This window comes from Pinus tabuliformis, chromosome Q (assembly GCF_031772625.1).
Source record: "Pinus tabuliformis cultivar Carrire ecotype Pingquan chromosome Q, CPIR1, whole genome shotgun sequence".
Classification (NCBI taxonomy): domain Eukaryota; kingdom Viridiplantae; phylum Streptophyta; class Pinopsida; order Pinales; family Pinaceae; genus Pinus; species Pinus tabuliformis.
The window spans coordinates 97,027,530-97,038,261 of record NC_142296.1 but is presented as its reverse complement, the minus strand read 5'-3'; positions in this window follow the sequence as shown (position 1 = coordinate 97,038,261).

Sequence of the window (10,732 nt, the reverse complement as noted above, 5' to 3'; positions counted from 1 at the left end):
AGATCCCGCTAATAGGGAGAAACCCTCCAATATAGTAAGAGAAGAAGAAGAGGGGTACAAGAAAATTCAATGTTGGAACTGTGTGGGGAACCTATTGCAAAGGGATTTCCTTCAACCACAAAAGAAGAATGACATGAGGTTATATAACATGGAAGAGATGATGATGGAGAATGATGTTGTTCATAGTGTGTCTCATATTTATGCCACATTTGAAAATTGACAAGAAGATCATCAGGTCTTAGTCATCAAGATGGAAGGTAAGATCATAAACCAATCAGTTATAATTTTAATTGATCTAGGACATAATTGTAGTTATATTGGCCTTAAAGTTGTAAAATAATACAAAAAGCAAAAGAAAGAGCATACCAAGATGCAAATTGTCCAATTGGCCATGGGGTCTAGGAATAGAGTAACAAAACTAGTGGAATCATGCCACCTAGAACTGGATGGCATGGATACAACAATGAATCTCAATGTCCTTTCCTTGGGTTTGCATTATGTATTAATTGGTATGGATTGGATGGAAACCCATAAAACCAAGGTGAATTGTTAGATTAAATAGTTGGAATGCCTTGATGATGAAGGTGTAGTAATAACATTGCAATAAAAAAAGAAGCCTATTTCTATCAAACAAATTTTAGTGTTATAGTAAGAGAAGTGCAGTTGAAAAGGGTGTACTCTATTCATGATTCAGGTAAAAAATGTATTAGAGGATAGGAAAATTAAACTTCAGAATCATCTCATTTTATAAAAATATAACGATGTACTCCTAGATGAAGTACCAGGATTAGCACCTAAGAGAGTGTTAACGGTGTTGGACCCGCCAACATGTCAAGGGAACTCCCTGGTAAGAAGTCCCAACTAGACCTCTAACCGTTTGGTGTAGGAGTCCTAGTAGTGGGGTAGTACAGTATCACCTTGATCGTGGTTGTGTAGAGGTGAGTAAGATGTCCCTATTGGTAGCAAGGGTGTGACATGCACAGCAAGTCAAGGAAGGTGCATGAATGGGTCTAACACACGTAATGGGGGTATGAGTGTGCCCCTTAGAAACCTGTGACAACACGTGGCTTGAAAGGGAACACACAAGAGAGATACATCACAAGATGGAAAGAAGGTTAGCCAATGATCCAAAGTGATGGTTAAACCAACAACACATCTCGATAAGATTCATACAAACATATATAGAAAAGTCCATACATACATGCGTAAACAACAAATACATATATCATTAGAGTAACCAAGATAGTTGAAATACAATAAAAACATATGCATGAAATGTGCTCACTGTGTTATATTAAGAAAGTGAAAGCTCCAATCATACATGCAACTAGGACCAACCACTAGTCCCGATAGCAGAATGTTACAATCGCTGTCGTCTACTCCTCCAAAGAGATATACTAGCTATGCACTGTGGAGAAGCCAAGGCTTGTTACAATACACTCCAAGATTTCTCTAAGATACACCTATAGGAAACTTGGCTCCCAAAATCATGTATAGTGAGTTATGAGGTTCTATAAATAGAAAAGCATGGGGTGACCCTTGACATCCCCCTTTGTGACTCTTCACCTACCTCATGACTCTTCAACTCCTACATGACTGTTACATTCTACTACCGACACTTGGTCTTTCACTTTTACAAGATGTTACATTACAATCTACACATGTACCCATGTCAGATAAAATAGGCTTGAGAAAAACATGCAAGACACTACTAAGACTCAAAAAGTTGTGGGAAGACCAACTCTTCAACATCCTCATGATGATCGACGGTGGCGAATTCATACCAAGCTTGGTAGTCCATGATGGTGTCCTCGTGCTCAATGGTGACATCCTATTGAAAGCAAAATCTCGCCTCCATTGCATCTAGGTACACTGATTTGGCACCTTTGTCCAACTCATCTGATAACATGTGCATCATAATATTGAGTGCAACCGGAGTGCAACATACTGATGTATAGTGTCTACGCTGATCTCCAATTCTGCACTGGTGGCTATGCGCATCAACTCATCAAAGTACATGCCAAGCTCCAATCAGACTTGGTTCTTTGACTTCGCCTCGGTGAATGTCCCAATATATGGGATCACGTGCATGCACACAATGGCATTCATGCTTCTAAACACCCGTGCATGTGAAGCCTGCAAATTGGTGATAAGCTGCGGGAGTTCCTCATAGTTTCGGATCTGACTCTAGATGCATGCCTTAAACTCTATTGCCTTCGGCTTCATCATCTTTGGAAAATGCAATGGGGCTCCTTTGTACCTCATTGTCCATGTTTTCATGCGGTCGATAGTAGTGTGCATATTTGACAATATGCATGCTCTCCTAGCACAACTCTGCTGCCAATCGTTGAGGTGGACAATTGACTTATGCATGGTACCGAATATGGAATACAACATCTCCATGATTGTCTCAAGGGAGGATACTTCATCCAGTATCGCTCTCTTCAACTCTTCTCTAGCGGATGATGTAGCATATTCTCCTCCCTAATTGGCCACTTGTAACTCCTTAGCCATGCGCGCATTCTCTGCTATCAAGAATCGAACACTCGAGTTGGTGGCTTCAGCATATGCTCTGGTAGCATTGGATAATGTTTTTGGATGCTTGCACACATCAGATATGATCACTCATTCTTCAAATTGCACAGGAGATATGTGAACATCCGAAGTGGGCACTTTGCATGACTGCACAACTCTGTGTTATGACTCGTCGAAAGATATGTTGTGCATCTCCACCTCTAGATTGTCTTCAAGGATCTTTCTGTCTCCTTGATCACTTGGGAATTTCTGTACTTCAAGATCTGACAAATCCAGTGGGGTGACCTCTAGATTATGAGGCACGAGGTAAATATCCTGATATGACTCTAGTGGGGCCATATTCGTGTCCATATATTCTAGCATTTGTTCAATCTCTTGAGCTAAGTCCTGCTCCTGCAACTACTCACCCTATATGCTCTGTGTCAACTGCTCATATGAGTCTATAACCTATATGGGTGCAGTTTCATTAATCTGTGCATTCTATGCCCCTTGATGTGCATGTTTCTGCTACGCTTCCTTCTCTCTTCTATGTATCTCTTGTTCTTCTCGAAGTCGTTGCTCCAACTCCTGCAACTCCTTTTTCGTTTCCTTGATCCTTTGTTTCTCTCTTAGCCTTTGTGTGATCCTCTTATCATGTTTTTGCCACTTAAACTAAATATCCAAAGTTGCTTTCATCATAAGTATGTCTGCTTTGAAATTGTGGCTTTGTTTTTCCTCTGTGATACCAACAACCTTTCTCTTTCCTTTGTCATGCCTAGGTATGTTACCCTTTGTTGCTGCCGCTGATGGTGCTCTCTAAGGTGTTGCTTCATTCTACTTTGCTAACCACTCTACAACTATGTCGACTCATTCATTGAGCCTGGAGAATTGATAGAAATATCTCCATGGGTCTTCCTCGGGCCAATGACATGCCCCATGGATCTAAGGAAATTACACTCTCGCACAGTGGTCCTTCACTAAGCAATGCGGGTAATACTGATTGAAACTTCTGGTGCCAAAAGTGAATCTTTTGAACTCCTCTGTCTCAGCCTCAACATGCTTGAGATTATGTATCTCATACAACCTGATCCACAAAGGAAGAGTGGGCCAGGTTCCTTCTCCTTCCTTTGCAGTCTTGTTCACAACCCTGTTGAGATGTGATATGACACCTCTTGCATGACGAACTTTTCCATGGAAAAATTCGGTAAAACATGCAGAGCCTTTTATGCATTATACGTCCATATGAAGGTGCCAAGGGGTGAGGCATACCAATCTGCTATGTCGATCAATGTCGACATTGCTACTTGTGACATGCAAGGTGGATCCTGCTCAAATATCATCTTGTACACCAGAGTGACAAAGTGGTCTGAAAACTCTGTGATAAGTCCACGGAAGTTGCATTCAGAGAATAATATACAATAAGTGTGCACAAAGGTTTCCGAAGGTGTCCATGCCCAACTCAAACTTGGGAACTTTTGAGAAGCACAAACTGCATAAAGTATGTGCATAGACATGTATATCTCCACTTGTTGACCCTTGGGTGGATGCCGTGCTTTTGCCACCTAATCCTTCAACCTAAGAGACAACATGTTGGACCAATTGCAAGGTATTCCTTCACTGGCCAGTTGGTTCGATGCAATCACCCAACTCTACGGGAAGGTCTCTGTGCTCTCTTGACTGTATAAGCGGCATGCAAAGACGACCAAGTAGTGATATTCCTTCCATAGTATCTTGATCTTTTAAACATAGTTGGGTGTTGTCCTGAACTTGGTTGGCTGTTTCGCCCAGCTCTTCAAGATATCTCTTGAGTTTGCACTGCTCCTGGGTTTGCTGAAGGGTTTCTCCATTTTGATGATCGACTGTGGTAAGTTATACATCTCCTGAAAGTCCTTCACCTTGAAGGTAGCAAGCTCTACCCTACTGACACTTCTCAACATCATCGTCTCAAGATCTGTGTGTGAGATATTCCAGTGGATCATGTTCGTGCATGGAAACGTGGGATACCTGCATGCAATCCAGTACAAAAAAGACTTGTGAATGTTGACATAAACCTTGCCGTCTTCCATATTTTCGTCAAATGTGCCTAAGAATATATCATGGATGTCCTCCCATTTCATCTTGATGTCATTTTCTATTAACAGCTTGGTGTCTTCGTAGATAGGCAAGCTCATAGATACTTGTTCAACTGCATCTCCAGTTGCACCTTTAACGGTGTCCTTTAACCCTACTCTCTTAGAGGCCATTGAACCTGAACGGTTAAGAGATGAATGAAACCCTACGATACTTGGAGACATAGAAACACTCATGGAAAGAAATCTTCCAGTTTAAAACAAAACACCTTTGATGACTAACATGCAACATACCCAGGTGACTAAATGGGAAGATCGCACAATTTTTACTAGGAGGCTAGGAGATCGACTGCCAAAACTATGCAAGGCAGAGTCCAGACTGTCAAGAGGCTGACTCACTGCTAGAAATGTGCAATGCATAGTCCAGCCTGGCATGCTAAGGACTGAATCTATGGAATTCCTAGTTTCAGTCAATAAGGGCAGGCAAAACCCAACAAACTGCATTGCGCGGTTTCTGGGCCAGCTAGGCGTTACCTCCTAGAATTCCACAATGCAAGCCTGGAGGTTAGTTCTGGCCAAATTTTACATTTTTTTGGAGGAAGGTGGAGCCTTCACTCTAAAAGATGTGTATTTATATCTGGGTAAGGTAAGGTCCAGGCCAAGGTCACCCAGACCTGCCGAAGGGCGACTGAAAACATGAAAATGTTTGAATTCATGGTGAGACTGAGTGTAAGAAAGAGTGAATGATCATGCATGCAAATGTGAGTGTGAGATTCAGAAAACGGGAAAGCGAGCATGTGTGTGAAGCGAGTCGTCGCAACGATGACCATAAGTGGAGAAACAATGTCATGCATGCAACAATAGTGAGATGCAAAGGAAAAGTGAAATAGTGCTTCTACAAGCTAACATACATCAAAACAACAACAAAAACCATTCATTGAAACCAAGCAGACAACACTCACATAAGCTGAAATACAAAAAGCACCAAAAAGGTAACAAAAGACATGAAAAATGGACTTATTTGGAAAAGTTGAGTCGAGTGTGCCGAAGACTCCTAAATGTGGTGTGGGACGTTAGAGCTCCAAGATCGATGTGAGGAATGAGATCTGTAGTGTCAAATGAATGAGTTTTGATAAGATCGAGGTTATGACGTGGATGCCACAAATCTAGGAAATAATGGCACTTAGTGGGAGGTTTCCAAAATGGCTTTTGCATGTAAACTCTAGCTACTAGAAATGGATCCCTAAAATATAGGGATGCTTTTTGTTTTTTTATTTTTTGGGACTAACATCTCATACATGCAAATCAAGATTACTCATTCCTGGAGGGAATCAATCAACCTGAAAGAAAATGCAATAGTTTTCAAGCCTATTGATGAGATTTGTGCAGTTTTTGGGTTGATCAAGATTGCCTGTCCCTCATGCACTGGGAAATTTTTGGACTAAAGCCTCGGCTGTTAGTCAGAACTGCGCAATTCTTGAGCTAAAGCCCGTGGTCAGGCTTCACTGCATAATTTTCAAGGGGAAGGCTTCCTGGCTGAACTGTGCATTTCTAGAGCCGACTAGGTAGCCTAATAGGATTGCGCAATTTCTGGAGGGAAGGTTGGTTCCCCTCCAAAATTGTGCAATTTTCAAGGGGAGCATCTCAGCTAGAAAAATGCCTAAGTCCAGAACGCCAGCCTGTGGTGGGAGACAAATAAGTTGACATGCACAGGTTGGCAGGCCACTAAAAATTAGCTGAAGCTTATGTACTTGCTCAGTGAAAGACATGTTGCTAAGGATGGTTGGTAGGGAGGCTCCAAAACGAAGCTAAGGCAAAATTTTGGAGGGTGGTTGTAGCCACTACAACAGAGAGACATTAATTTTGCTATTGAGTTGATTCCTGGTTCAATGTCATCTCTAAGAATCCATATCACATGAGTACCCCTTAATTCATGAATTGAAATTTCAACTAAAGGATCTATTGGATAAGGGGTATATCAGACCCAATGTGTCACCCTAGGGAGCACTAGTTTTGTATGTGAAGAAGAAGGATAACACCTTGTAGTTGTTGTTATGACCCTATTTTGTACTCCACCGTAGTGAGAGATACCCAAGTTCAACATACGTCAATTGTTGGCTAGAATGCATCCCCTTTCACCCTTTCACCGTGATGGGGATGGCACATTATGAGTGCATTATTATTTCAAGACACAAAAAAGTCCTAACTATTGGCCCATTAAGTATTTGATGTTCGCTTCTCCTAGGCTTAAAGAATTAAATCCTTACTCAGAAATCTAAGGGATAGAGGACTCAAGATCTCATTGGGGATTATGGAAACACAATGAAATAAATATTGCAGGAATACTCCATTGCTAGAATAGCCCATACAAATTTGAGAACAAAATATCATAGATAGCTATTGTTTCCTTTCAACATTCCCTATTTCAATCAAACAATAATCATTAGCCTTTCAAAAGTAATTTAAGGAAAATCATAAATAAAATATAGAGACAGTGTATTAGTAACATGATCAGATTAAATCCTCTCTAAATACAAATGACTATGCAAACACTTGCTCACAATGGAAATCCACATTGTACTCATAAAACGTTGATATGGAATCTGTATATATGAAGTTCAATGCATTTTTAGAGCCAAGATATTATATGTATTGATGAAATTATATAGAATGTTAGAAACCTTTCTCATTCTTCGTGAGCATTCAAATTTTGAATGAGAAACCTTTATATCATTACTTAATTACTGCATAACAAATATGTTTCAATATACAAGCATACTCTAGTTAATCAAAGATTACAATGATCAAGATCTACCTATTTTAATGAATGAAGGTGCTTTATTTATAACAACATTCCATATGCCTGCACTCATAGACTATATAAGACATACAACATAAGGATAGGGCTCCACCAAATAGAGGTTAATTCTCAACTCTTTGTATTGAATCTATCTTAGATTTCACAATTACCCACATATAATTAAGAAATTACATTGAAGAGACAAGTTATTTGTTATGCAATAAAGGAAAAGATAGATCAACAACTTGAGAAATAGCCTCTTCAAGGGGGAAATGTCCTTTACATCACATAAATGAACAAGTCTTGGATGATATAAATGATAAGACCTGCTTGGTATATATAGGAGTATAAGGGGTCACAATATAATCAGAGCCCACATAACATTAACAATAGTGGGCTTCTATGAGGTACAACAATAACAATCTGGGGGCTGCATGGGCACAACAATAACAATATGGGGGATACACTAACAATAATGATAAAAATAACAATAATAGGGCTACACTATTATTATAGGGACCTAACACACCCCTCTCCTTCAAAAAAGTGTTGTGTTCAATGCTTGCGTAGTTCTGGATGCTTTGTATAAAATTCTCATCCTCCCATGTGGAATATTTAATTGGTAAGTGCTTCCATCTAATGAGACAACTTTGAAATTGATTGATTCCATAACTATCAGGTTCTTGTTTCCATGACTGCTTTCGTCTCCAATATGATTTTTCCTTCTTCATCAAGTTTTGTAAACATTGTTTGAACTGGGAGCTTGTCACCAATAACATTCTTTAAGCATGAAACAAGGAAAACTGGGTGTACTGGGGAAGATGTGGGTAACTCCAATTTCTATGCAATATTTTGCAACACCTTGTAAGGAACACAGTACTTGGGTGATAATTAATCATCCTTCTTAGCTTGCTTTAGGGACATCTTTTTGTATGGTTGTAGCCATAAAAATACCCAATCACCTACATTAAAAATTCTTGCACAGTGATGTTGATATGCCTGTTGTTTCATTCGATTCTGCACCAGAGTGAGGTTATCCTTTAAGAGTTGGATAACGTTTTTTCAATGCTCGATGTGATCTTCCACTTCTTGAACCTTAGAATTTTCTCTTAAATATGATGTGATGGACCGTGGGTGATATCCATAATGTGCCATAAATGGGGTCATTTTTGCTGCAGTATGGAAGGAAGTGTTAGACCACCATTCAACCAAAGGTAACCACTTGACCCATTATGTTTGTTTATGAGATACAAAGCAACGAAGATATCCTTCCAAACATTTTTTAACTATCTTAGTTTTCTTGTCATATTGAGGATGATAAGATGATCTATGACCTAATTGAGTACCAAAACAAGAAAATAATTCTATTAAAAAATTTCCAATGAAAATGGGATCTCTGTCAATTACAATAATCTTTCATTTTCCATGTGTTAAGTTATGGTATGTTCTATGCTTATAACAGTTTACTTATCTTTCTTTGTTATTATCCACAAATTAGCAATCACATGTACATAAAGTAAAGTGCAGATAGAACATTAAATGATCAACAAAAAACAAGCCAAGACAAGAGACACAAGATGTGGCAGTTAGCCAGGGACAAACCCCAATGTGGGGAAACCCTTTGATCAAATCTTCCTTTATCTTCAATAATCCAACAGAGAGAAATAGTACATAAATCTGATTTACAGTAGCAACAGCAAACCCTAGATCAGTCCCATACTAGGGCAAATAATATCTCGCAAACCGACTGTCGAATCGGCTTGATTCCATCACCAAAAAATGTGGCCTTCAGAGTGTTGGAAATAATACTGAAAGGGGGGGTGAATCAGTATTATATAATTCTTTTAATAAATCTTCTTTATTTGTTCTTTGAATTATTTTTGCATGTCAGTACCATAAAATAATGAGCATGAACAAAAGAAAACTGATAGTCACACCAAAGAACACAAGATGTAAGGTGGAAACCCAATGTGGGTGAAAACCACCTGCTGCAATATGTCTCTATCTTCTTTCAAATTAGAAACTCCTTTTACAATGGTTTTGTACTGGTGCAGTCCTTTACCAGTATGCAGGCTGCAACCTGCAGAGAGCTACAACTCTCTCTCGTTTTCTAGTCTCTCCTGGAAGGGAGCTACAACCCCCTACTTCTTTTCATAAAGCATCAAATGATCATCAAGAATATAACAGTTACAGTCCACTACAATTATCAGATCAGCAATAACAGAACTAACCCAGAACACCTTATCAACAGAGAAATTCAATCAACAGAACATCTTAAGACAGAGACGCAGTTTTCCCTTTTGTGGCCTGCGTCGCGACGAAATTCACCTTCTGCTTTCCTGCGTACACCCGCAGGTATCCTTCTGCTGCACTGCGTGCCCACGCACTGTTCCTTGAACTGTACTACGTCCTGTTGCTGCAGGGACGCACCCAGAAACACTATCGCGCTGCGTACTTTGCTGCAGGGACGCACCCAGAAATGCTATCGTGCCGCGTCCTTTTGCTCCAGGGACGCACCTGAACCTTAGTCGCTCTGCATCCCCACGCAGATCTCCTGTTACTGCACTGCGTCCCGGACGCACCTGAACCCTTCTGCGCCTGCGTACCGACGCACCTGAACCCTTACTGCACCTGCGTACCTCCGGGCATAGATGATTTCAAGACTTCAGAAGTAACCCAGACAGTCAGCTCTACAGATCTGAACATGCGCCGAAGAGATCTTGGTCCATCAGTAGATTCGCCTTGTTTAGATCTAGACCAGATCTAGCCCTCATAAGATATTCAACCCAAAACATACTTAAGCCAAATGATCTCCTTTGCTTTATATAGGAAAGCTCTTCCTTAAAACATGGATCAATACCACGAGCTGACACCATAATAACCCAATACCGTCGGCTAAATACCAAGAGTAAAACATAAGAAACCCCATGTGTGCTTTTCTCTGCCTTGAAATGTGTGCACTGGGGGGACGCACCTCCTGAACGGCTTCCCTGCGTATCTGGATGCAGTCCCTGCATGGTGTACCTGCGGGTACGCACCTTCTGAACTGCTTTCCTGCGTCCTTCTTAATTTTCAACAAATTGAGAGCCTTGCCACGGGAGTTGCCATCAAGTACAACATCTGTAACATATAGCCATACCAGAAACATAATGCCAACAATCTCCCCCTTTGGACTTGATGGCAACCTCACAAACTTCAGCTTCATTCTCCCCCTTTGACATCAAGGGCAAAGGGGTATGCTCCCCCTAAGATCATGCTCCTCCTGAAAATGAACCAGATCTGCAGCAAAGAACCATAATCCACATGAAAGAGATAGAGACATATTGCAGCTATTTCCAAGATCTCCTTC